The sequence below is a fragment of the Cygnus olor genome, chromosome 1 (genome assembly GCF_009769625.2).
Source record: "Cygnus olor isolate bCygOlo1 chromosome 1, bCygOlo1.pri.v2, whole genome shotgun sequence".
Classification (NCBI taxonomy): domain Eukaryota; kingdom Metazoa; phylum Chordata; class Aves; order Anseriformes; family Anatidae; genus Cygnus; species Cygnus olor.
The window spans coordinates 169,822,288-169,849,567 of record NC_049169.1 but is presented as its reverse complement, the minus strand read 5'-3'; the positions used below and the strand labels follow the sequence as shown (position 1 = coordinate 169,849,567).

Here is a 27,280-nt window from a genome sequence, read left to right as displayed (position 1 = left end):
CAGGTACATTGGCCAGAGGAAAAAAAAAAAAAAAAAAGACTAAAGAGAGTGTACCACCTCTGAAAAATGTAGATGGAGGACTGGTAACAACAGACATGGAGAAGGCTGAGGTACTTAACAACCTCTTTGCCTCAGTCTTCACTGGCAGTCAGGCTTCCCACGTCTTAAGTCCTTGAACCTCTAGGCAGGGGCTGGGGAAGCAGAGTCCCTCCCACTGTAAGTGAAGAGCAGGTTCGGGACCTCCTGATGCAACTGAACAGCTACAAGTCTATTGCACCTGATGACATGCATCCCAGGGTTCTGAGGGAATTGGCTGATGTAGCTGCCAAGCCAATCTCTATCATATCTGAAAGGTCTTGGCAGTCAGGTGAAGGCCCGGTGACTGGAAAACAGGAAACATCACTCCCATTTTTAAAAAGAGTATAAAGGAAGATCCAGAGAACTACAGACTGGTGAATCTCACCTCTGTGCCTGGCAAGATCATGGAAAAGATCCTCCTGGAAGCAATGTTAAGGCACATGCAAGACCAGGAGATGGTCTGAGACAGCCAGCATGGCTTCACCAAGGGCAAATCATGCCTGACCAATCTGGTGGCCTTCCATGATGGAGTGACTGCATCAGTTGACAAAGGAAGACCAACCAATGTCAGCTACCTGGACTTCTGTAAGGCTTTTCACACAGTCCCACATGACATCCTGATTTCTAAATTGGAGCGATATGGATTTGAAGGGTGGACCATTCAGAGGATAAGGAATTGGCTTGATGGACACACCCAGAGAGTAGCGGTCAATGGCTCTACATCCAGGTGGAGGCCGGTGACAAGTGGTGTCCCTCAGGGGTCTGTCTTGGGACTGGTGCTTTTCAATATCTTAATCAATGACATAGATGATGGGATCAAGTACACCCTCAGCAAGTTTGCAGATGACACCAAACTGAGTGGTGCAGTTCATACAACAGGAGGAAGGGATGCCATCCAAAGGGACCTGGATAAGCTTGAGAAGTGGGCCCACACAAACTGAACAAGGTTCAACAAGTTCAAGTGCAGGGTGCTACAACTGGGCTGGGGCAACCCCAGGCATGAGTACAAACTGGGAGAACTTATTGAGAGCAGCCCCGCGGAAAGGGATTTGAGGGTTCTGGTAGATGAGAAGCTTGACATGAGCCAGCAGTGTGCGCTTGCAGCCCAGAAGGCTAACCGTGTCCTGAGCTGCATCAAGAGAGGTGTGGCCAGCAAGGTCAAGGGAGGTGATTGTCCCCCTCTACTCTGCCCTCATGAGGCCCCACCTGGAGTACTGCATCCAGGTTTGGAGCCCCCAACACAAGAAAGATGTGGACCTGTTAGAACAAGTCCAGAGGAGGGCCACAAAGATGATCAGAGGGTTGAAGCACCTCTCCTATGAATAAAGGCTGAGAGAGCTGGGAATGTTCAGCCTGGAGAAGAGAAGGCTGTGGGGAGACCTCATTGCAGCCTTTCCATACTTAAAGGGTTCTTATAAAAACAATGGAGAGGGACTCTTTACTCACGTAGATAATGAGGGAATGTAAATAATGAGAGACAAGAGGGAATGGTTTTAAACTGAGAGAGGGGAGATTTAGACTGGATGTTAGGAAGAAATTCTTTACTCAGAGGGTGGTGAGGCACTGGAAGAATGTTACCCAGAGAGGCTGTGGATGCCCCATCCCTCGAGGTGTTCAAGGCCAGGCTGGATGGGACCCTTGATACTTGATACTTGATCTAGTGGGTGAAGTCCCTGCCTATGGCAGGGGGGTTTGAACTAGATGGTCTTTAAGGTCCCTTCCAACCCAAGCCATTCTCTGGTTCTATGATTCTATGATTCTGTGATTCTATGAATCTATGATCTACGGTGACTCCAGCTTAATTATGTAAAGGTTATAAAACACCCATGAGGATCCATTGTCACTGGACTTTTTTGCTGGGGGAAAAAAAAAAAATAAAAACTCAAAATCTGCATTCTGATACAACACAACAAGCATGTTTTTGTTTGCTTTTGTCTCATTTTGCCACATATTGAAGGTTTTCTGCAGTTATATAGCTATGGAGAAGCATGAATGAGACACAAAATTAAACTATAACTAAAATGCCACATTCAAAACAAATATTGCATCAGTATGATTCATAATGTTCCTATGAACTAAATCTTACTACAACAAAGTAGTAAGTTTTGGGGGATGACCTTCTGGAGAGAAGCACTGAGGAGAAGGACCTGGGGGTCCTGGTGGATGACAGGTTGACCATGAGCCAGCAGTGTGCCCTGGTGGCCAGGAGGGCCAATGGGATCCTGGCGTGCATAAAAAGGAGTGTGGCCAGCAGGTCAAGGGAGGTGATCCTCCCCACCTACTCCGCCCTGGTCAGGCCTCACCTGGAGTACTGTGTCCAGTTCTGGGCTCCCCGGTACAAAAAAGACAGGAATCTCCTGGAAAGAGTCCAGCAGAGGGCAACAAAGATGATACGGGGCCTGGAGCATCTTCCCTACGAGGAAATACTGAGAGACCTGGGTCTGTTCAGCCTTGAGAAAAGAAGACTGAGAGGGGATCTTATCAATGTTTATAAATACCTGAGGTGTGGGAGACAGAGGGATTTGGCCAACCTCTTTTCAGTGGTTTGTGGGGATAGGACATGGGGTAATGGCCACAAGATGGAGCACAGGAAGTTCCGCACCAACATGCAAAAGAACTTCTTCATGGTGAGTGTGACGGAGCACTGGAACAGGCTGCCCAGGGAGGTTGTGGAGTCTCCTTCTCTGGAGACATTCAAGGCCCATCTGGATGCCTACCTGGGCAGCCTGCTCTAGGGAACCTGCTTTGGCAGGGGGGTTGGACCTGCTGATCTCTTGAGGTCCCTTCCAACCCCTACAATTCTGTGATTCTGTCATAAAGTTCAAAAACAGTTATAAGAACAGGTTTAGTCTGCAAAGTTAAGCTCCAGTTTTACTGTGCTATCCCCTTAAAACTTTTAATTATAGAAAAGTGTTTTGTTTTGTTTTGTTTTGTTGCTTTTATTTTATTTTTATTAAAATCATATATAATGCTTCCCAGAGTTACTGTTAGTTTTAAAGCCAGTTCAGGCCTTGCATTCACCCTATAAAATGCTGTGTTTCCATTAAATAGCCTATAGAGTTGTCTGAGAATCTGGCTTCTAGAATTTCTTGCCTTAAACGGTAAATTGAATGAGCCAAATGGGTCTATTTTTCTGTAATATGAAGACAAATTTTAAAAAGAGATACATATTCTGAAATAAAAATGTGCTAGCCTTTCTTTTGCAGGATAAACCAAGTCACTCTGAAAGCTTTTGGCATTGATAATACAAAGAACCTATTATTTAATTTGTATTAAACCCAGGAGTTGCAGAAACTATCCACTGAGGTGTATTGCTATTTTATGAGAAAAATGACTTTTAAAAGCAGAAGATGAAAATACCTGCATTAATAATCTTCCAAAGGATGGATAGGTACAGTGATTAAAGTGTTATCTGAGGGCTTTAATGACCTAGGTTCAAGTCTGTTCTATTTTCCTTATCTCTTTGAGACACAAAGCTACATGACTTGTGTTCCCAAACTAACAAAAATACCCAGATGCTCATGTTTCCCTGTCCTTGAAGATACTTTTAAAAGTTTTTAACTACCTTTGGTAGACACTGACTTGATCTACACAAAATAAATGAATTCCAAGTGGACAACATTGCACCATGATATCCACTTTAAAAAACAGTCTCCTTGCAACAGCAGAAGCTCTTGAAAACCATTTAATGGCTTTCTGGTATTGTTGGGTAAAATATCCTGAATTTGAAATATCTACTGGATAGAAAGCTAGAGTCTTGCTTTCTATACTTCTGAATAGTTACTCATATTAATTGAGCATAGCACCTAGTAAATGCAATACATAGTTAATGGCTTACCCTAAACCATTTCTACCCTTTTGTTTTGTTTTGTTACTTCAGACTAATCTATAATCCCCCTTGTCTGTCATTTTCTATACGCAGACCCACTCTGAAGGCCCTCATTAGAGCAAATGAGGGGATGAGTGGGCAGCAAAGTAGCACAGTGCCAATTTGGCTTTACCTGAATGAAAAATGCAGCTAAATCTGCTGGGGGAGAGGAGCCTAACACTTTCAGAACAGAAGTACATCCAGCAAGGTGCTGAAGGAATTAGTTGTACTACAGGACTGGGTTATTAACCTCATTAAAAGCCCTAGGGACAATCAACTTTCTGATTTTTTTCCTGATGTGTATTTGCTGTCCTCTGATAGAACATCTCTTGTTGGCAAATTCAACACAGATCTCTTGGAATGGTAACAGACCGCTTTCTCCAGTTATTTTCTAGGACCTTATAGTGATTGTCATTCACTCCTCCTTAAAATGGATTATATTTCTCCAAAGTATTTCAAGCTCTCCATAAGGTAATGCTTTATTTTTTTCTGATTTGCAATTCTGGCACTCTAAAACATCAGACATATACTGGATTATGTCTGCTACAAGGAAGATCTGGGCATTTTACCAGTAAATCTGACCAGCTTCAACATCATTAGAAGATGATAACATTTTACTGCCTGCTTCCCCAAACACATGCCACCTCCTTTCATTTAGCCTTTCCTAGCACTGATGCTGAGCTTAATGAACCAAAATACCTGTTCCAGCACTGGAAAGTGCAGTCTGACATGAGAAAAAGTGTAGTCTCCAAACTTATTTAGAATAAACATCTTTTGTCCAGAACAAGAAAGAAAGATGTAAGTGAAATAGTTTTCTAATCTCTGGCAATGAGATTAGAACCAGGCCCATATGGATTTGAATGCAAGGACAATAATGGAGAACAAGCATTACTGACCTCTGATGTTTATTTGGCAGTCTGTATTTCAACAAAGTCACTACTCTCTCTCTTGAGCTATGAGGAATCTGAGTACAGGAACAGTAGTATCAATGGTTTTCCTGGCTGAAATATGTTATAGCAATTGCTATTACTAGGAGCCTAACATGGAAGAAATACAGATATATAGATAAGCATCATTAATGGACTAGAAAAAAATGGAATGGGTAGGAATCAGTAATGAAAATACCAATCTGCATTCTGAAGGAAACACGGAATGAATAATGTGGCAAAATATTATCTTTCTCTTGACAGACATTGTTTACTGCTGAGACTAGACACACATTGGTGGGTGCAAGAAAATGCATCGTTTCTCTCATAGTGCACTAGCTACATAGATACATAACAGATATTTAAATATTGCTAACTCCAACTGCTTGTATTAAAAAAAAATAAAATACAATGTCTGAAGAAATAATAATAAATAAATAAAAAGTCTGCTGAAAATGTATCTACAGCCAGACTGTAAGTTGCTGCAGTTATTAATCTAGCACTTATGATTAATAATAATCTCAGGACTGAGTTACTGAGTTAACGTGCTGCAGATTTCAGAATGAGTCAAGTCAATCCATGTTAAGTGATTCACTCTGCTGATTACTTTCCTTCAACAGGAATTTGATAAGATATGCTGTCTCTGGAATCTGTTATCAATAACTACTACAACCTCCAGCCACAGTTGAGGACTCAGAGCCATAAAGTACTGCAGTACTGCACAAAAAAAAAGTACTGTAAACACTGAAGTGAGTTTTATTGAAGAAGTCTTGATTACCATGACAGTATACTCCTCTAACCACAGCCAGTACAGCAAAAGGTAGTTACAGAATTTATCGAATCTTGTTCAAACCAAATATATATCTACTCTCACTCTTCATTTTTATTTTTCTTCGTCACCCAGAAGAACATATTTTTTTGGTTTATCACAAACCTTCTGTCTGTTCTGTCCTCTAAGTCATTTGTCACACTTCTCAAGGTCACAGGGGAGCCTCAGTGGGAAAGCATGTGTGTTGATTGATTGGTGCTGTGATGCCTATGTGTACCAGGGCTGCTAAATGAGCTTCTTTACCCTCTCCCCCTTCTCTCTTGCCTCCAAGCAATGATGTGATTGAAGGCAGGAAGGGGGTGGGGGTGTTGTTAAAGGGGGGGGGAGGTGAGGGTGAAGAGGGGATGACACCATAAGGGAAAAAAAAAAAATCTTTCCTGTGAATCCAGTTAACAAGGTTCATAAAGCAGTATTTACCCCGGTGACTGAACTATCTTGTATCACTAATCCCTGGTCACTTTCTGAGTAACAAAAAGGACTTCTTTTTTTTTTTTCCTAGAAAAAATAATATAGCATAAATTTGAGATAAATGAGAGAGGTAGAGAGGGAGAGGAGGGGAGGGGTGGGAAGGAGGGGGAGAGAGAGAGGGAGAGGGAGGGGGACGGGGAGGGAAAGGGAGAGGGAGAGGGAGAGGGAGAGAGGGAGAGAGATGACAAAGAAGATGAGGTGAGAAGGCAAAAAAAGCAAGATGGCAAGAGAGGAGGAGGGAGAAAACAAAGGATAGCAAGGAAGCAACCACGAGAAAGCGAGTAGGAGTGACAGTGAATGAGCAAATGGAAGTGTGTCAGTGCAAAAGGGAAAGAGTGAGCATGAGAGAAAGAGTGAGCATGATAGTAGGAGAGCAAGGGAGCAACAGCAAGAAAGAGCATGGACGAGAGCAAATGAACCTGTGAGTGACTGATAGCAAGTGAGCAAGAAAACAGGCATGCAAGGTGCTGGGAGCACACACAAGAGAGTGGACAGAAGAGACAGAGCTTGAAAAAGAGTGTGAGGAAGAGCATGCATGTGAGAGCATGTGACAGTGCACAACAGTGTGTGATGGGAAGAGTACAGAGCACATGAAAGAAGGTATGAGAGTGAGGAAGAGCACATGAAAGACAAGGGAAAATAAACAAGGATAAACCGATCATGTAAATTCCCTGGAAAAAAAATGCTGAAACTTCCCTCTATGGCTTATTACTACTTATAACATTACTTAGGGGAAAAAAAAAAAAAAAAAAAAAAAAAAAAGAAAGAAAAACACCAACAACACAACAAAAACAAACAAACAAAAACTTTAATCATACTAGTAACTGCATTCCTAATATGGTTCTATTAACTACGTAGAAAATACATATGATTTTGAAACGTACACTGACTCTATCTGATACATTAGATGAAAATCTGTGCTTCTCTGAACAACACCTTCCTGTTCATCTCTTAGAAACTCATAAAAACATAGACATGCCATCAAACAGATTGTATCTGCAGCATCCAGAGGCACCATTTCAATTTCAGAGAGAGAAGAAATCTGATAGATTATGACTTCAGTAAGCATCAGTGGCTTGTGGATTATCATAATATCTCCAATAAAATCATTCCAGATTAAAACAGAACTCACAACCATAGAAATGCTAAATAAATTAAAAAAAAAAATCTGATATATTTGCTCTTGATAAGTATGTGTAATAGCTAGGATCTGTGGGGTGTTCTGCTACTCTTCAGTCACATCAGCAGTGAAGAACAATCAGATATTAGTAGGGAGAACAGAATGGGAAAAAAAAATGTCATCCTCCTTTCACCTCACTGGTTTGGCACTTAGGCAGTATAACAAGGCTAAAAATTCCCACCACCCTCTTTTTGCCACCCAGCTCATATTCTCATGCAGTAAGTAGCACTATTAAACACATTAACCTGTGAAGGGTTACCCTTTCTAAGTCATCTCTTCATGACTGGCAAATTGTGTACATCTGGGATCTTCATTAACACTTTTTTTTTTTTTAAAAAAAAAAAGGTATCTAACATTCCCAGCTTCTAAATCTCTTTGATATCAAAAACATTGACAGTTCACAAGGTATGTCAAGACACACTCTTAACGACATATCATTTCAGTCTTGGCCTGTGCATAACCTAAGTAAAGGTAAGAGATGTTATTATCTCATCTATAAGAATTACACATTAAGAAAATTAATTTTATTTTTTTAATATAGCATAGTGTGCAAAGATTCAGCTGTGGCCATCCATGCTTAAGAACAGAAAACTGCACTATATTGCTAATTGAAAAATATATGAATATAGAACAATCTTCCCACTGATAAAAAAATAGCCACAGTGAAAATAATCAGAGCTAAAATTAGTCAAATTTTAGTGAACTAAACATGTAATAAAAAATTACAAAACTATCCATTACATGAAAACAACAATTTACATTGTAATGGCAAGCTCTCACATAATTCAGAAGACAGGAATAATAGTATCATAGTACATGAAACCTCAAAAACCTTCTTACTGCTGAAACTAGAAAATGCATAAAAACAGACATTTACCAAATCTTGACTTGCACAGTGAACACTTAAATAAGTTATGAATGGGTATTATACTATTGAAATGATTAAGCTAATTGATTGATTAAATAGAAAAGATATCAAAACCTAAACACAAAACCCACTAATCTTGTAAAATTTTGAGAAATATTTGAGAAACAGAAAAGATCCACTCATTTATAAATGGTAGGCTGAATTGGAAGGAAGGAAGGAAGGATGGATCTGTTTTTTGTTTGTTGTTTGGTTTTTGATAGAAAAAGTCCCTGAAGTCCAAGTTCAACTTTTTTGAGTGTTTTGGATTTTTTTAATATACATATAAATAAGGAAAATCACCTTTGAAACAGGTTTTAGTTCTACATATAATATATATTGGGGAGGCAACTCAAGATGACTTCTTCAATGCAGGATAGAAGTTAACAGCAAACATGGTAGTAAATGTATAAACAAAGCATTGGTTGTGTGTATAAGCATATGTGTGATTTCTTTGCTATAACTATAGAAACATCTGCTTTGGGACATTTTTGACTACTGATTGCAGCATACTGTTAGTGATTTTGTCTATATGTCAGCAGAGAAAGGAGAAGTTGGATGTAGTAAAACCCATAGGTAATCAGCAATAAAAAGGAAAAACCTTAAAAATAATTAGTTTGCAGCACCATCCCAAATGTCAATGCTATCACAAACTAATCCACTCAGTTGTAAAATTATACTGGATGCTTTTTACAAGCAAGCTTTCCCAGACAATGTAACACTCTCTAACGCTAATCTTACCATTGCTTAGGACAGAAATATGGCAAGCAAAACATTTGTCTTAATATTTCTGCTTCTAGAAAACACAGAGGAAAATCAATTAATGTTGTAACAACTTTTTTTTTTTTTTTTTAAATGCTCAGCATTAAAGTGTTCAGTCTGAGTTCTAGGGAAGGAAATATTAGTGTCATTCTTATTTCTCTTATTTTATCTAAACTATTTATGACCTAAATGGGATCAACTTTTTGAAAATATATATAAACTCTTTAATCTTTAAAAGTATTCATGGAATTTTGTATTCTGTTGTGCTTAGGTTATATAAAATGACTGGCAAGCTTAAAACTGATAGCTTAGCATCACAAAAGTCTCACATTCTCTCCCATAAAAAAACAAACCACTAGAAAATAAAAATTAACAGTAATTAATAACAGGAATAATAAAAAATACATCAGTGAAAATGTCAGTGTTTCAACTGAATTCTCTACATCTTCAGTTCCCTGCCTTTAATTTTATATGGTGTCTAATCTGTCAAAAAACATCAATAGATTATGTCACAAGTTTGAATGCATTGTAACAAAAATGCATTTTACCATTTATATTTTTTTTTTTTACCAGCAAAGGTTTTTTGCTTTGAGAAACAGAAAGAACAATTTTTCAAACTCTCCTGTTCCTCACCCATAATCACTCAGAGCAAATAGCAAGCACTTTTCTTTTTTCTTTCTTTCTTTCTTTCTTTCTTTTTCTTCTTTCTTTTTCTTTCTTTCCTTCCTTCCTTCCTTCCTTCCTTCCTTCCTTCCTTCCTTCCTTCTTTCTTTTCTCTCTTTTCTCTCTTTTCTTTCTCTCTCCCTCTCTCCCTCTTTCCCTCTCTCTCTCCCTTCATCTTTCTTTTTTAAAACTCCTTCCCTCAGCCTGTCTCCAAAGGCTTCAGATCTATGGAACTTCAGTAAATTATTCAGTCTCTTGTTGCTCCCCATCTTGCTCAGTTGTGGGACTTTCTGGCAGACTTTCCCATTAATATCCACGCACGTGTATAAGTGTTTGTGATTTTCTGTAGATTGTATGTTAAAACCATAAGCGAATCCCTCAGCCTGCATTAATCACAAGTGCATACTGCTCCAGTTGTAGAAAGCCCACAGGGGGCAGGCATGTTTCCTTTCTCTCACTCTTCCTTGTTTCACGCCTAACCTACATTCCCATTTTATAAATTTCAATTCCCATCTTCTCCTCCATTCCAGTTGTTTACTACAGCTCAGGAGAGCTTCAATGCAAGATACCGGAGCTGTCACTTGTTCTAAATCCTCCTTCGCCTCCCTCCCTCCGCCTCCATGCTCAATTCGCTCCACGAACAGCTGCATCACAGCTGTCAGGGTGAACGGCAAAGATGTCCTTTTCCGATAAGACTGTGCCTGTGGCACACAGAGTTCCTTCGAACAGCTAATTAGCAGGAGATAAGCCACGGTGAGGTTTGGTGCTGTCCATCAAGTCTGCTGCCAATGTCAACACCATCAGCTGAGCTGTCACGTTTGGTTCCTCATTTAGGGGGACTGGCAAAGCCTCTTTTTATGGCTAGGGAAAGATGGTGGAGTAGGGGCTTTAGAGAGAAAGTGGAGAGTCAGCATCTGTCAGTGTTCAATAAGAACTATTTCATACCTACTAAAGTTCTTTCTACACATATGATTTTTCTTTTCCAGTTAGCTCTTCTACTAACAACTCAGAACTATGAGGACAAACCAAAACACAAAATACAAAGGTGGGATAGATTAATTATTTTGTAAAAATAAAAGTTAACAAATACCATTGTGTTTGTGATTTGTAGGGTTTTTTTTAGAAGCTATCCTCTACTTTTTTTCTTCTCCCTAAAAATATTATTTTTAATAAATAACAACCAGGAGCATTCAATTTTTTATTATTTTTTTCTCTCTTTCCATGACAAAACTTACTATGTATATACCAAGCACTACAAGCACTTGTAATTAGCTGAATCCAAACTCCAGTCAAAATGACAACCTTTGGTCTGCAGAATGGTTTTTGATGAGAAGATGAAAATGTAGAAGGGGATGAGAAAGGAAAGTATATCTGTAATTATGTTACCATAGAGCAAAAGGTTTGGGATTGTCTGTGAGGAGCTGCCATATTTAATTTCAGTTATTTTCAGACATCTGAACTGTCAAAGCTAAAGCATAATATTTAGCTATGGCTGTGAGTGTGTGCATGGTGAATGGGGGCATCAGAAAAGTGTGATCTGAGCACAGACATTATACCTAATTTTAAAACATTGCAGCTTTGCACTGTAAAATAATTAAGTCAAAAGGGAACACAGAAAACCATCTAGACCAGCTCTCAAAGCAGAAGAAAACTTCAGGGCAAAACCAGATTGCTCAGGGTTTTGTCTGGTCAAGTTTTGGAAATTTCCAAGAATGAAGATTCCCCATTGTCAGTTTTAGCTTCATGCAGCTGAGTACAAAATGGTTCTCTACTTCTCTCAAATCACACCTGGGAAAAGACCATGCCCATGGCATGCAGAGTTCTTTCAAAATCTCATTACCTCTAAAGGCTTTGTACTTCATAAAAGATAGGCGCAAAAGATTGCACAAGAGTACATAAGAAAGGTATACCTCTATCACAAACTTCTGAAGAAATCAGAAGGCTATACATTTTCAATGCAATACCTATTTAAAAAAATAAAGTAAAAGGAAGAAAAAAAAATAGAATATTAAAAGGACCAATCTCCTACTTGATTAGACCATAAAACGTGCTCCCAGAAAAGTTTTCTCACTGCAGTAGACTCTTTTTTTTTTTTTTTAACTGTTTTCCTTCATTTGTTTCTCAAGTGAAGTTTTATTTCAGAGTAAATAAGAGAAAGAGGCAAATACCAGGTTTAGCATTAGTAGCCATGGAACTCAACTGTCATGATGAATAAGTTTCCCATTGATTTATTTTCTGTAATTTTATTTTCATTTGATACTGTTACATGAAGAAAGAGCAACTACATTTATTTTCATTTTAATGATTTGACCACCAAAATTAGCTACTTAAGTATCGAATATCGAATGTACGGCACAAGCATACAATTTTTAGCAGAGAAAAAGAGGACTAGGTTAAGCAGTAAAATATAGTAATACAACTATTAGAAAAATATATATTTAAATAAAAATATGAAGGAAGCAGTGTTATCAATTAATATGTTTTCATTTCCATATAGGGGTAATTGATCACAGACAATATTTTGTGCTGTGCTGAAAAAAAAAAAAAAAAAAAAGGAAAAAAAAAGGGGGGGGGGCAACAACATTCCCTCATCTCCAATAAGCATTTCGGCCTTGTTTGAGTTTTCTGCCTTAATCAGTCCATTTGGCTGGTGTCTTCAGTAACCCTGTTTCTGGCTTTTTTTTTTTTTTTTCGTAAGTTTAAATTAGAAAAAAATGACTACTTGAATAGAAGCAATTAAGTTTTATGCTTCTTATTACAGAGAGGTAATTGGAATGTGGTTATCAATAAGCTTCACAAAGGTACAGGTATATACTTAATTTCTTCAAATTCTGAGTAACATTTCCAGTTGAAATATGGAAAAATATTTCTTTCTCTCCATCAAAATTGTTACTCTTGATTTTCAGTTAAACTTCTTCTAATCTGTCTGTTTTAAAATACCTGTCAGACATCTGCACACAGGAATTTCACACTTGCCCCTTCCGCCAAATTAATGATTGGAAAGGATTGAAATTCACACTCATTAAAATCTCTTTCCTTCAATCCTTCAAACTTTGAGAACTTTGATTTCCATCTGACATTGATTTTTGGAATTCATCCCTACAAGGAACAAGTCTTATGAGAGACACTTATCACTGCACACTGGATGACTTGGTAAAACTACAGCTGAAGCATCAAAGACAGTGACAGGGAACCTCTGCTTGCATTCAAACACAACCTAATGTAACTTCCAGTAGGACTGTAATTAAGATCACAGCATTTGGGAAAAAATGAGTAATTTACCTAATTGTACTTTTGACACTTGAAGTTTAAAACATTTGCCTTAAATGGACAGTATCAAATTATTCTCTACTTTGTCATCTATTTCAAAACAGTTATAAAGTGGCCTCATTTAAAATCTTTGCCAAAATGTTACTATATGACCAGTTAAATACATTTCTCATTTTTTACTTCATTATAGTACGTAGGAAAACAAATGAAACGAAGACATTTCACCTCCCAGATGAAAATTAACAACTCAAAACTATAGAAAGTAACAATTCAAAACTAAACAAGTGCCAGGTCCTGCACTTGGGGCACAACAACCCCAAGCAGCGCTACAGGCTGGGAGAAGAGTGGTTAGAAAGCTGCCTGACAGAGAAGGACCTGGGACTATTGGTTGATAGTTGGCTTAATATGACCCAGCAGTGTGCTCACATGGCCAAAAAGGCCAACAGCATCCTGGCCTGTATCAGAAACAGTGTGGCCAGCAGGACTATGGAAGCGATTGTCCCCCTGTACTCGGCTCTGGTGAGGCCGCACCTCGAGTACTGCGTTCAGTTTTGGGCCCCTCGCTACAAGAAGGACATGGAGGTGCTCGAGAGAGTCCAGAGAAGGGCAACAAAGCTGGTGAGGGGTCTGGAGAACAAGTCTTACGAGGAGCAGCTGAGGGAGCTGGGATTTTTCAGCCTGGAGAAGAGGAGGCTCAGAGGCTGTCTATAGGTACCTTAGAGGAGGCTGTAGAGAGGTGGGGATTGGTCTATTCTCCCACATGCCTGGTGACAGGACGAGGGGGAATGGGCTAAAGTTGCACCAGGGGAGGTTTAGGTTGGATATTAGGAAGAACTTCTTTACTGAAAGGGTTGTTAGGCATTGGAATGGGCTGCCCAGGGAAGTGGTTGAGTCCCCATCCCTGGAGGTCTTTAAAAGACATTTAAATGTAGAGCTTAGTGATGTGGTTTAGTGGAGGACTTGTTAGTGTTAGGTCAGAGGTTGGACTAGGTGATCTTGGAGGTCTCTTCCAACCTAGATGATTCTGTGATTCTGTGAGAAATAAAAAAGAGACTACTTTATTTCAGCTGTCAGTTTAATTCAATGAAAGATAAAATAAAATTTGGTAGGTCTAAATGTTCAGGAAAAAAAAAAGTCCTTTTCCACATATAAGTACATAATGGAAGTCCATCAAGGTGTATTGAATACAAACACAAAATGCAATACCTGATCCAGCAGAGCCTTAAAACACAAATTCCAACATCATAAACAAAAAACATACAAATCAAAAAGGTCATAGAGAAACAACATCTTTGCCCTGTTCTATTTTTTTTTTTCTTATTATTGATGGCCAAACAATAGGCTAGGTCAACTCTTGGCTGGCGTGCAGTAGGACCGTTCCTATGTATGCTAATCGATTAAACAAAAGAATACTGAGATTAATTAAAATCTTTTAGTTAACACAAACAAAATCACTCATTAACTCATACCTTCAATGAAAAAATGTTGTGATTGGAAGAAGTAATTAATTTACCCAATGTATATCTAAAGTTTCCTTTTTAAATTCAGCAAAATGAGGGAAAGGTTATAGAAGAAGCAACATAACCATGTATTTGTAACACCAGGAAACAGACTGTTGGGCAGCTGCTGGGGGATATAAACTGAACCAAGAGAGGATTATTGGAAACCTAAAAAGGCAATCATAAAAAAAAAAAAAAAAAAAAAAAAAAAAAAGGGAAGAATAAATATATAATGTTCTCTGTAAAGGGGAACAGGGGGAGAAGAAGAGGCTTTAGAAACCTCCATTAAAGAGAGAAAGAAAGAAAGAGAGACAGAAAGAAAGAAAGAGAGAAAGAAAGAGAGAAAGAAAGAGAAAGAGAAAGAAAAGAAAGAAAGAAAGAAAGAAAGAGAGAGAAAGAAAGAAAGAAAAAGAGAGAAAGAGAAAGAGAGCGAAAGAGAGCAAGAGTGAGAGTGAGAGAAAGAAAGAAAGAAAAAGAGAGAAAGAAAGAAAGAAAGAAAGAGAGAAAGAGAGAAAGAAAGAAAGAAAGAGAGAAAGAGAGAAAGAAAAAGAGAGAGAAAGAGAGAGAAAGAGAAAGAGAGAAACAGAGAAAGAGAAAGAGAAAGAAAGAAAGAAAGTAAGAAAAAGAAAGAAAGAGAAAGAATGAAAGAGAAAAAAGAAAGAAAGAAAGAAAGAAAGAAAGAAAGAAAGAAAGAAAGAAAGAAAGAAAGAAAGAAAGAGAAAGAAAGAGAAAGAAAGAAAGAAAGAAAGAAAGAAAGAAAGAAAGAAAGAAAGAAAGAAAGAAAGAAAGAAAGAAAAAGAAAGAAAAAGAAAGAAAGAAAGAAAGAAAGAAAGAATTACTTGAAAGTGGTTAGAGGGACTGGAATAGTAATTTTTTCCCCATTTTCTAACCAGTTTTACAGTACACTCAAATTCCATTTATTCTGAGATGTAAGGCAAACTACATTAATTTTCCACCTGCTTTCACACACCATTAAGATTCCTGAAAATAAGCATTATTCTGTAAATCTGCAAGGATTTCTATTTTTGAACACTTGTGATTCACTCAGTTACTACAGTGATGTGACCCGTAACTAGAAGTACATTCATAGGTAAAGAGCAGACCACCTGACATTACAAAGAGACTTAAAACACTTCTGAAGTTCACAGGATGAATTCTGAATCATTTTGATGCTGGATTTTTAATCTTATGATCTCTACACTTGGTTTGACTTGCCTGTCTATGCCCTGTTATGACAAATGTTTACATATGTGCTTAACCTTAGATTCAGCTTCCCCTCTGATTATAATGATCTGGTTTCAGTTCCTCTGAATTGTGTCTCTTGTGCCTTTCAGTAGTAAGGAATTGATTTAACCACCTTCAACCACAGATGAAATCCTCGCTCATAGAAAGATTCAGTGTCTGTGTTGAGACATAAAATTCTGACTTGGTCTCATGGAAAAGCACATGTAAAGAGTACAGCCACCAAGGTCCAAGCCATTAAGACAAATGAAATTTGGAAAAACGTTCACCACAAGCTGGAAGTATCCTGTGTACACCAATATAAACACAGTCATTTACTTCCTTAGCAATACAGATAGGATGTGGGGTTTTTGTTTGTTTGTTTTGTTTGCTTGTTTGTTTTCTTTTCTTTTCTTAGAGAAAATCCCTAAGTCATGTTTCTGAATAGCAGTTTAGGGAAACAGAATTGAAAAGGAATTCTTAACTTCAACCAGTGCTAATTAATCAGCAGCAGCAGACTCATTGTTCATCTGATTGAGATAAATAACAATTAAAGTTTGCTTCCATCATAAAATTCATTTTGTTAAAAGTTTTTACAAAACAAGATCAATGCAATGTTTTCTTCAAAAATAATAAAAAAGAAAACCCTCTGTGGAAGTAATTATTTTAAAATAAAACAACAATAATAACCATTCACACTTCATTCTGAGACCTGGTGTTTAATGTTACATACTTGACTGCAAATTAATGAGAAATCTATATGAAAAAAGGGAAAATGTTTAAATTCTAATAATTATTGCCTAGATACCAAGCCTGCAAAAGGCAAATATCCTGTAAGAGTTCTATTTCTCAAGAAAAAAAAAAAAAGTATATTAAATGGAAAGGCTATATAACATCTCGTTAGAAAGAAAATGAAAAAGGAAATATGTATTTTCAGTGCTCATTATTAAACAACTTTATTTTCTATTACAGGTAGAACAGATCCCCTTAGAAATCAAATTTTATCCTCTATCACTGTACAAACAGATATGTAAGAGAAGTAAACTGTCTTCAACTAAAATAGGTTCTCTGTGTGTACTACTATGAATGGAAAGGCAGCAACCTCAGTTTGAAGTTTCCTAAAACATAATTTAAGATACTTTAAATTTTAAATATTTCTTATTCTTGAGGCACTTTTACTGATCCAAATTTTTCTGCAATAGGTCTTGTAACCAAATATACCTCACCACCTACATTTTCTTGCTACAGTGTAAGCCACTCAGGGCCATCCAAAACAGAAATCTATACTTTCCTTAAAAGAAGTTTAAAACACATTCTCTTTCCCTTCTGTTTCTGAGGGTATGCCTACACTGCAGTCTCATGTGTGACTGTAATTGGTCCCCCATATATAACCTAGATAGCACGGAGAATGACAGCAATAGAATGAGCTGAGGACATTCCAACCAGTCTACCCAAGCTCCAATCCAAAAAGTCATGAGGTGAGAATATTTCAACCCATGACGAACATGACACTGACACAGTTAAACTGTTATCTACTTGATCAGGCATGTCTACGTTTGCTGGAATCACACCGCTGGATTGCAGCATAAGATCAGAGGTGTTACTATGGTTGGACAGTTGTTTTTTAATTCCTCCAATGTGTGTGTGTGGGGGGGGGGGGGGGGGGGGGAGACAGGCTTCTCTACCTCCAGTTTGTGCCCTTACTCTTGTTAACGGCAGCAGTAAGAGACAAAACCAATCCCAAATTAATCTGTAGTGTAGGAGCTTCTCCTGTAGTTTAGGAGAGCAAATTAGCCCAGAATCAGAGGATATATTCCAAATTTCATCCTTGTGCTGGAAATTTACAGCTTCAAGTTTCCAGTCTTTCATGGTCGACTGTCTTTTGTAGACCAAAAGAGCCACATAAAAGAAACAAACAAACAAAAATCTTCTGTGGCAAGACATGGTTATGAACAACAAATCCAAAAATGCTCAATGATAAACTAAGGCTAAACTACTCAATTAAATTAAAAGAAGTGCAAAACCAAGGAGTTAAATTAATCCAACTCTGGGTATCTTCTGAATTTCCATATTGGCTGGTACAGATTCTCTTTACAACTGGACATTGGTGTTTTACACTGAAAGTATTGCCATAGTAAAGTCAAAAAGTCAGAGGTTTCTGACAACAGTTTTAAAGTTTGGGAAATTACAGGTAAGCGTGACCTGGTTTTATCATTTTATCAGCTACATTGATCAAGTACCAGAGGAGGGGCAGGGCAGGGGAGGGAAAGGAAGGCTCTGTCTTGTGTTAAATAAGTAAGTTCTGACTGAGAGTTGGAAGCACTTAGAATTCAAAGGCAAGTCTTAATCAAATGAGATGACAACACCAGAAAGAGATAATCACAATATTTTATGAAATGATGACTGAGTTTGATACTACTGGTATATCTGCTCATATTGGCAGGTCTTATGAAAGTCCTGCATTGCATGTGCTGATAACTGCATACTCTAAGTAAACATTTCAAATTACTGTGTAAATGAAGAATATCTCACCCCTCCAATGACACATACTGTGAGCCAAATATGCCTGCAGTACATTGCTGATCTTGTAACATAGAGTCGATCTGGGAATGCTCAGTGGTCATTTGTCAGAGAATTCTGGAAATCAGATTACTCAGTAAAAACAAACTAACAAACAAACAAAAAAAGCTATGGAAACTAATAAGTTTAGTCAGTCCTTTGAACTGCCTGACTGAAAAGCAGTATTTCTGCAGCCTTTTTTTAGGACCATTTTACCTCATGGCATTAAAATAAAAATACTTTTCACTTGTTTAGTTTTATATAACCAGTACTTACATATGAATAGTGTATAGAAAATATCATAAATAACAATAATAATAATAATAAAAAACACAGATGGTTTTAAATGGCAACAAATTTAATGAGGAAACAGCAACATAAAAGAGAACCCTCCAAGTGATGAAGGAGAAAGTCAGTGACACAAACATGAAGACTCCCTAGAAACATACCTCATAATGTCTTTTTCCAGTCTTCTGCAAATGAGAAACTATCACTTGGGGATTGCACAGTTGTGAGAAGAATACTGTCAATTTTGCTAGGCTGAGTTGCACTGAATTTGACTGCCAAATGATGGTGAAAAACTAGTCAGTTACTTATAGCTCAAGATGATTACCAATAACAAGCTTCACTACAGAAAAAATAACATCAACTGTTCTAAACAAAGCAAGCCACAAAAATCTCTGAAAAAGTCTAAGTTAGAAAGTCCTAAAAAGTTACATGGGAAAGCTGAATTTTTCATAAAAATTCAGCTCCAAACTATGGATCTCTGTGTAGAGTCCTGCTTAGTCCTAATTTTTTATACATTGACTATATGGAAAGTTTTCACTGCAAGCTATCTAGTAAATGTTTTGTACCTTTAAAACACTTCAACTAAATTAGTTATTTACCATTTACATTGCTATATGTCAAGATTCTTAAGCTATACAAAATGTGACTGTACAATTCCTGACTGAATAATAAATGAATACATAAACCCAAGAATCTCATACGTTTTGTTCCTTTCTACTTCTGTTTGGCTAGAAAGCCAAAGCCTTGATCTCAGTCCAAAGGCCTGTTTACATAAGTCATTGATCCCTATTCAGATAGTAGCAGTATTTAAACCACAAATAAGACAAATTTCAGAAAGATGAGAGGTAATACATTTTTGGGTCATGAGTTGTCATAACAGACAGGGCACAAGGCCCATCAGTTTTGACCCTACTTTTGTTCAAATTGTTGGCAGACCAAAACTCAGCATGCATCAACAGAAGCATAACTAACTCAGCATTTGAAGAGATCAGTTAGGACTGATCAATTACTGCCCATCAATTTGTGGCAATTTGTAAACAATTCCTGTTCACAGCTAATGACTACAATGTGAACTTTGGAGATGGAAAGAGAGGATACCATAAAAATCCTTCCTCATTCAGAATAAATGAGCTTTTAACAGACACAGGCCGTACTTTTTACAGGACAGTATCATGATCCCCAGTCTGCCTACAAAATTTTAAATTTTTACAAGTTTTTCAGCATTGTCTTGGGATGGGGATATTAGACTACTGATAAATAGGCTAAAATATTTCATAATGATAAATATATACAATATCATAATGCTAGAAAATGGTTTATCAACTTCATCAGGTATTGCTTTGCATTGAAGGTCACTGAATAGGACCCTTAAGTTCTACTTTCTTACCAGTGAACAGTACATTCTTACAGCGGTATTGTAAAATTCAAAATGTTTTCTTTTGAAATGCTGCTTCTTTTCCGTCTTGTGAGACAGAATGAATTCAGAGGCCTCAACAGTATAAGCAAGTATGCTTGCCTGTTATAACTGCTGATTTTCCTGAAGAGAATGTAATTTCTCTGTAGGATCGGCTAAATTGTAACAAACTATTTCTGAAAAATCACAATAAAACATGGGGTTTTAAAATCCCATTAGATAGTGCTGGGAACTTGTCAGATCCCACACAATTCATTCCCTCATCCAGTGACGTGTGATATTTGGCACATAATGCATTTATGCTTTTCACTTCCAAAACAAAGACATTTTTTCCTCCCATTCTTCTGACCTTTATTCTTATTATCAAATACTGTCTCCAATTTCATTGAATTATGCAAAACTACTCCTGTGAGTAATGTCAGAAGGATTTTGTCTGTCTCTTGGAATGAGATATTTGACACAGTTTCTGCAATAAGCCTGTGTTTCCAAACTCTACTTAAATAAGACATATTAGATTCAAAAATAATGCAAAGCCAGGAAAAAAAAATACAGAGCTGTGAGTTTTGTATCTCAGAATTCGTTGTTTTATGTAATCAGTAATCAGAAATAGCTTATTACAAAGAATAGTTTCTCTAACCAAGTTCAGAGAATTCTTTGCCAGTCCCAGAACTGAGTGCTTGTGGGGAAAAAAGTGCTCATAGAAACTCAAAGAAATGTAAAATAGTTCAAATTTGATTGTAATTTATCATCCTTGTTACCACTTTTCTGCAGTGGTTTATCTAACTTTGAAATATCATTGTTATTTTAAGTTCACTAATTAGTTTCCTTATAAAAAAGTCATTCAATCCAGGAAGGCACTTTTTTCATTTTAATTATGTAATGACTATTTTCAGTGATTGGCAAAAGTTCTTCCAAATGCTATATTCAATCTGTATTCAATCAGGGACAATCTGTACTGCCTACATAGTATTACCTCATCTCACTAGTTTTTACAGAAGCTATATGTTATCTACTGAGATTTTAGGATGTAATTTCCTGCGAATGACAGAAGCTGATAACAGTCCAAGTCATGAAATTGAGAACTATACTCACACACTTTTTAGAATGTTGGAAATACATGCTACATCAACTGCACAAATAACTGAGTATTTCTGTTTAAGAAGCACTTCAGTATTACCACCCTGCTGGAAAGCCACAGAAGTGTTAGCTCTTATTTAGTTGCTCCCCCTACCATTCCAACAAGATCAACATGTTCACAAAAGATCAACAGAACCATTATAAAATATGTCACTATAATTAAGGAGGCAGGAGTTCTATATTTATGCTGCAGGCTACATTAAAATACCAACAGACATCAGGACTGAGTTGGCAGTCTCTCAGCTATAGCAGTTATTCCACTAAACCATGGTGTGTGTTTTTTGTTTGTTTGTTTGTTTCTTTAATTTATTTGCTTCAAGTACCACCAATTTCTACTCCCTCATTAAGAACCCCATGCTCTAAATTTAAAATCCCTAAAGAGAATTTATTTCTTGATGTCTTTTGGTGAGGAAACAGAATTAAAAGAATGTGGAGTGGAGGAAATAGGTAAGGATTATACCCCAAGTTCCTTATAAAATGAAGTGGAAAATGTCTTCAAAATTAAATACAGATGAAATATAGGGCTTTCTTCTGGGGGGAGGAAAAGGATCATACAATCATTTATGTATGTGGATATATACACAGATGCATAAATACACACATCCGATATGCATATATTTATGTAGTTTTACACCTGCGGATGATCTCACTACAAATAACCATTTTATGCTCACAAAGCATGTAACAGACTTCTTATATCTTTGTAGAACTGAAACCATCTTAAGATGGAAGACTCTGATCTCCATTTTGCTTATTCAACAACTTTTGTCAATAACAGTCCTTACAAAGTTCTCAAATTATGTGTTTATCAGAAGGATGTAGACGCTTATTCACTATGCCTGATGCACACTCAGTCAAGTTTGGTTCATGTTAAATATTCTAGAAATACATCCCAACCAATTTGATCAAGCACACAATTACTCAGACAAAGATGGAAGTATACCACAAAAGGCTATTAGACCATAACAGCAAATAAATAAATAGAAATAAACATACACTGCAGATAGCAAAGCATAGTAATAGGCCAAGATACAGAAGACTTACAAAGCTGTTTCTAGCATCATATACTAGCAGTAGTATCTGCACATATAACGTGTAGAATGTTTCCATATTCAGAATTGGTATTGAATTTAGAATTGGTAAATTCAAAAATTCAGAATTGGTAAATCTGAGAAGCACTAGGTGTGCAATACACATTTATAAATCCTTAAAGCTCTGAGATTTTTATTAGGTGAAAGTCAAAAAGATATATAATATATATATATTATTTTATTGCAACTATGTAGAACACGATGATTTGAGGAAATCATCAGAAGTTCTTCTACATAATGTTCATCTACATGTCTACACAAGACCATCAGAAATTGAAATTTCAATTTTTTTTTTCAGGTCTGCAGAAAAATACAGTGTTTGTTAGCAGTGAGTTTCTTTTTAGTAGTAGTAGTACCGTGTTTGTTAAGTCAGTTTAGAAAGATATTAACACAGTGTTAAAAACAGTGTTCCAAGTTTCTCTTAAAGCTGGAAGGATGGACTAAAAGAGCAGACATAGGATGAATCACAGAAGAATACCACACATTTTCCTTACAATTAAGCCTGTCAAACTTACATCTGTACCTGCTGCCAAAAGAACTTATTCCACTATGCCAAATGACTGGTGTTTTTTAAATGCAATATCAGTGAGGGACATTTAAAACTAAGCAGTATATCTGTTAGGGAAAGGATCTAGAAGAATTTATCACCAAAGTGAAATGAAGTCAAACAGCCAAGTGTCAGTAAAGGTTTGCCTTTTCTTTTAAGTCTGAAACAATTCCACCAGCTGAATCACATCCCAAATAAAAACATTTACTATGTCATAAAATCATGCAATGAAATATTGCACAATTTTTACAGTCATGCAATACTGTATGGCTCCAATATAAAAAGTCTGTTTTCCAGAGGTGGAAGCAAGGACAAGTCACAACAGGGGAAATCTAAAAACATGGGAATCTAGGGCATAAAGGGCTGGAGAGCAAAAGCTTAAAGTTGACACTTGCAATGGACATTGAGAGCAACAAACAAACTACTACTACTACTGTGACAGAAAAAGGGTGAAAAAGGCAAATGTGGGACTGTTACTGAATAGGTGGGTATTTTAGTGACAGCAAGTACAGGCAACACAGAGGTACTCAGTGCTTTCTTTGCCTGAGTCTTCGCCAACAAGGGCTTCCAGACCTCTGGGCTGAGGGACAGTATTCACAAAGGTCTACCAGCAGTGGGCAAGGGATATATGTCATGACATAATTCAGTTCTTTTAACTCTGAAATTGTGATAGTAAAACTGAACTGAGACATAAAGATATAAAATATTAATAATAATTTTCCACTACACTTTGTATTCTAATTAGAGACATTTAGAACCCTGACATATGTTCAGAATTAAACACACTTAAAAGTAACAAAGAAAATGACTGTTAAATGAGATCCATTTTCAAGCACCTTATTTTAAAGTGAACAAGACTAAAAAAATAAAAAGAGAAAAAAAAATAACTACTATTACTTTAATACTTAAATTAGAAGTGACTTAAGTTTGACAGTGTATTTGTTTCATGTTACAGCCATCATATTATGAAAATGCAAAATAAAACACTATTTCAGTTACACATTAAAATAATCTAGCAAAGGTTCGCAAATAATATATTAAATGTACCATTACAATGGAATTGTTGGTGATTTAATTAAGAACTGAAGAACAGCACCCTTTTTGCAAGTAACCCAGCAGGTTCCTTAAATGATCTGTAATATACAAGCTAGACTAGTTCAGCTAAAAGCCAACAAAAGCATTAAGTGTTCCAAGAAAAAGGAAATGTAGAGGAAGAGGTGACTGGGGAATGGTAAGCAAAACCTTGCACTTAGGAGAATAATGTGCATGCCAAAGTCCAACTGCAAAGATTATTGATTCAATTACTATCCATCTCTCCATCTTGTTATATCCAAACCAGATTCAATTTCAAGTCACTATTCACAAAGCAGAAGGAATGCAGAAACACTTTGGTATGGATCACACTTTTTATAGATGTCATGTGCCTGTTTAATCTCAGGTTTAAATGGTTCATGACCACTATCTTGAATTTATACTCACTCTGACCAAGTTACCATGGGTATACATTTAAACAAAATTCTTATCAAAATATACTTTGAATAACAATGGGATCTGCCTTGTTCTTTCCCCACACAGTTATTGTCTTGCCAAAAATTTATTTCACAGAAGGAAAATGTAATGAAGAGTTTTAAATTACAATAGGATAACATGCTGGACTGGCTCTTACAGATCTGCATTACAGGCTACTGCGATTTCCTGACTGCACCTTAACAATATCCTTTAAATAAATTGAGACAAGAAATGTAGGCATTTGTAACTTTACAATCAGCTGAAAACAAATGCCATTTTGGTGCAAAGACTGCCTTAGGAAGAATACGTCAGACGTTTTCATTAATAGCTAAAGGAATTCATCCATTTGCTGCCTAGTAGACTGACTCTACTGAAGAACTCAAGCGTTATAAGCATAGTGAACGTACAAATCACATTGTACAATTTATGAACTTTCTTTACATTACAGAATTAACTCCTTTTACATATTTAGTATGGAATAGACCTTACAGCAGTGCTAAAAATAATAATAAAATAAAATAATAATAATTTTTAAAAAAATGCTTCGTGCAGTATATTTTAAGATAAATTTATTCTGAAACAAGTGAAGTACAACACTGTAATATTGGTATCTGAGTGACTGCCAACCTAAATATGGAAAACTAATTGTATTTTAGCTCATAGTTCAAATTTACCTGTCATTATGAAAACTGTAATACAATTTTAATGGAAGATCCCTTTTAAGCACCTGTCATGACCCGCCCAAAAGCAAATGCATTTCAGCAGCTGTAGATGTGATTGGACATGTAAGCAAACAGTTCAAGCAACTGTATCACTTCAAATATGTTTAGAAATTATTGGAATAGAAAGCTAACAGAAATATGATTTATTTTAGTAGATTTTAATAAGTTATTGGTGTCTTAAAATTAAGGAGATTTGAACATGAAAAAAAAAATCTGTTCACTAGCTGTGCACATAAATGCCCACTTAAGCGGTAAATTAGATTTAGTTTATGAATAACACATCTTTACTTTTGACCATTGGAAAGTAAAAATAAGAGATCAGGATGAAGATGACAATTTTAAATAAGTTGATTCAGGTTTTACTAAAATCACGATTTTATTATTCCCCCCCCAACCCCCCCCCCCCCCCCCCCCCCCCCCCCCCCCCCCCCCCCCCCCCCCCCCCCCCCCCCCCCCCCCCCCCCCCCCCCCCCCCCTTATTTTCAATCTACAAGACAGTCTAGCCTGCTCCAAAATTTTGAAATCTATGAAGTCCTAAGGGGTACCAAAGCTAAGATCTGTTCCCTCCAGAAAAAAAAATAGTGTCTTAATATGGAGGGGAAAATGATATGGTAACCTGCAATTGACACTGCCTGCATCTGTACAGAACACAATTTCACTTTTCTGCTCTTCTACTGAAGGAAAAATTCAAATTCACCAAGTCTGCTGATAGGTTTACAGATTTCACTTCAGTATCACTAATAATGATAATCACCCAAAGGAAATAAAATAATCAGTGAAAAGATCCCAAATCAACGGTACTACCTGAAAATACCAGTTATTCCATAGACAAAGCTCAATAGCTTCTGACTTTTACCAAGTGTGATGCCCCTGATCTTTTAAAATAAAATATCAACTCACATCTGAGGAAAGACAAATTATAATTCTGTTCGGTGAAAATAACCTTCCTAGTTAATTTTTCTATGTTCTTCTTATGAATCCTATGACTGAAGAGAAATAAGGAAGTTACACACTGGATTCGTCTTTCACTGTGAGCCAGAATCAAGAACTGAAGCAGTGTCACCTAACACAAAACTCCCCCTTATGCTCCCACTGAGCATAAGGGGGAGGTTTAGGTGAGGAATGAATGCAGAATCATGTCCTCGGGCTTTACTAACCTCTTATTTGGAGCTTTAGTGTGATTGTAACTGACATAAAAAAGGCCAAAAAACCTGCTCCTGTAGCAGTGCTTTGACTGTAGAGCTTCTTGTTCATGCTCTTCAAAATCATATTAATACCAGTGTCTTTTCAAAAGGAGATTGAAATCTTCCTTCATTCCACCATTCATGGGGTCCTCCCACATGACCCTGTTCAGTTCTCTTTTAAAAGGAGCAGTAATGGCTCAACTATGTCTTCGATCCTGCCACCATTTTTTTTTTATTATTATTATTCTAGCAGTATAGAATTGATACAGTTTCAGGGGCTGCTTTGAGAGTCTTTTTGTAGTCAGGAGCTCAATAATTCCTGCATTTAGGCTTCAGGAGGATCAAACCACAGAAGTCTTTCAGGCGAAATCCTTATCTTGATACAGGTATAGTCTAACTCTGTCCACGAACTCATAATAAACTGCAGTGCTCAGTCTTTCATCTAATTCTGCCATAAAAGCTTGATATCCTAAATATAGGGAGCTACATTTTTTTGCACATTCACTGAAAACTGATCTCACAAGCCCAGGCAAAGGAACTTCTGAATGAGAGAGTTATTATATGAGGAAGAATCTATAAACTCAGCCACAGCGGGAAAAAATTCTCTTTGAAATCCTTTCTTTGTTTTAGGCAAAACCTGTACAACCTCTGCACAGCAATTTTAGAGTTTATTCTTTAAATCCAAGGTCGTGCAGCCAGAGCAGCTAGTGCATGCTCAGAGGGGAGATAATCATCCTCTGTTCTTCTCAGCAAGCGCTCTTTGCTGAGGTCAAAGAAATGGGGCAATGTAACACTGGAATCCATTACAAATTAGCATAATGTCATCACCTCTCTCTGTGACATTTAAAATGAGCACAGATGAAGGACAGCATGGAAAACAATGCAATTACAAGTATATGGATCCAACAGTAGTTCTGGGAACGAACAAGGAACCAATACTGCACGTAATGAATCCTTTAAAAACTCAAACGTTCATTATTTTGTCTTCTTTCTCTGTCATCGTTATTAAAAAAAAAAAAAAAAAAAACAGTCAGACACTCACTTCTGAAAGCAGGAAGCCTAAACAAAGCATCACAAGCTTTCATCTTGTACAAATACAAAAAGAGAACATACACATAAAGGTGAGAACACCATCTCAGCACCAAAATGCAGCACTGCTGT

At 36.9% G+C, this 27,280-nt stretch overlaps 1 protein-coding gene across 4 annotated transcripts in view; it reads right to left on the bottom strand.

Moving 5' to 3' along the window:
- PCDH9 (protocadherin 9) overlaps window positions 1–27,280 on the bottom strand; it is a 694,514-nt gene that overhangs the window by 415,875 nt on the left and 251,359 nt on the right. The window lies entirely within an intron of this gene.